Consider the following 2121-nt stretch of genomic DNA (forward strand, 5'->3'; position numbering starts at 1 on the left):
TTGAGTATTTTACCATGGCTGTATGATATAAAATAATATAAGGGTGAGTGAGTGAGTGAGTGAGTGAGTGAGTGAGTGAGTGAGTGAGTGAGTGAGTGAGTGAGTGAGTGAGTGAGTGAGTGAGTGGGTGAGTGGGTGAGTGGGTGAGTGAGTGAGTGAGTGAGTGAGTGAGTGAGTGAGTGAGTGAGTGAGTGAGTGAGTGAACACACAACATTGCACAAGGGCTCAACATTTTTCGGCGCTTTCGGTCTACCTTTGAAATCAAACTGTTGGATGTTTTTCAAGGAGTCGTGGATAAAGTAGCAACTCCCCAGTGCCTGCAGGGGAAAGAGAGAGAGCGTGCATTAGCTTTCCCATAGGCGTGTGAATCAATACACATCATTTCTCGATCCTCTTCGGCGAGGACGGTTGATGGGTGCGCGGCAGTCTTCCCACTATTGTCTGGATGAGGAGTGGCAAGAAGCTCTTTTGACACAAAAAAACTGCCTGCACAACAGGTGCAGCAGCCTGGTACACACGCATACACACACACTTGAATCTCAAGCTAACGTGCAACATTGAAAATGTTGAGGCTATTTGTAAAGACACATTCAGATGGACTTTCCTGTTTTGAAGGGACCGGGGGGAGAGGGTGTCAAACGAGAGGAGATCAACTTCAATAGGATTAAAATCTTAATTTTCTCAGAGAACCATCATGGAAACCTTCCCAGACGCGGGGTACAAGCCAATCCGGGCGTCTGGGAAGAGGTGGGAAGTGGTGCACATTGGGTGGGAGGGGGCTGGTTCTTGCAGTGGTGGTGGCGCTGGGGTGGTTTGCTGGTGGGGGGGGGGGGGGGAGGGGGGATTCGATGCGGTTCACAGTCCACTACACTGCTTTCTGTCGCCCGCTTAACATTTAGGGCAAATCTCCGGGCGCTCAATCCCCTGTGTCTCCGAGATTGCTTAGACCTTTTCTTTCGGTGTTTTTGTCGTCGTTCTGCAAAGATTATTCTGCCATTCTGGCACTAAAACTTGCTCCCTTTTTCTCAGAGTTCTTACATTACGGCACAAAGAGAACGGCAGAGAGAGGCACTGAAAGAGGCGAAAAGAGAAAGATAGAGAGAGAGTGAGAAAGGCAGACTAAAAGAGAGAATATTATTATAAGGAAAGACGTTGGAATTGAGTGTTGCCGAGTGGCTCTGCGTGACGGTGAAGGGCTGGCGATGAATGAGAGGGCACTGTGCCATGGGGTCACCTGTGACTGTACCTGGTGACGGTCTGAGGACAGAAGAGAGGCCCTTCAGTCGGACCTATTCTCCACCAGATTTGCCCTATTGAGACAAGCTGCCTTAAACAACTGCTCTTGTAAGTGGCCAACACTGGCAGGGTGTGTTGGTTGCTCTTGGTTCCGTTTTCTTCGAGTGTGTGTGTGTGTGTGTGTGTGTGTGTGTGTGTGTGTGTGTGTGTGTGTGTGTGTGTGTGTGTGTGTGTGTGTGTGTGTGTGTGTGTGTGTGTGTGTGTGTGTGTGTGTGTGTGTGACCCAGGCCACGCTCCCACACCAGGGACCCCTGCATTATTTATGAGCGGCGACACCATCTTCAGATTAAACATTTGCTGATTTGTCAAACGCACCAACACGAGGTCCTGCCCGTCTACTTGACACTTCAGCCAAGTTCAGCCGAGAGTAGAAAAATAAATGAGAAAAATGAGAAGGATAAAAAAAACAAAAACAAATTGTTGCATTTAAATGATGATAACAGGAGCTGACAACACAGACAGACAGACAGATAGACGGAGACAGACAGACAGACAGACAGACAGACGGACAGACGGAGACAGACAGACAGACAGACGGAGACAGATAGACGGAGACAGACAGACAGACAGACAGAAGGAGACAGATAGACGGAGACAGACAGACGGAGACAGACAGACGGAGACAGACAGACAGACAGAACGACTAGGGTAGAGGGGAGGGGATCTCAAGGTCAGTAAGCCCAGCTGGGACAGGACAGCAGCCGGGAAACAGCCCCCCCCCACGTCCTCTTCATCGTCCCCCTCTTTATCACCACCACATCCCGCTTATTTGTTTTTACTTGTCTTGGCTTTATGTTCTTTTTCACCTTAATCCGTCAAAGGCAG

Source organism: Gadus macrocephalus, chromosome 15, assembly GCF_031168955.1.
Source record: "Gadus macrocephalus chromosome 15, ASM3116895v1".
In the NCBI taxonomy this organism is placed as follows: Eukaryota; Metazoa; Chordata; class Actinopteri; order Gadiformes; family Gadidae; genus Gadus; species Gadus macrocephalus.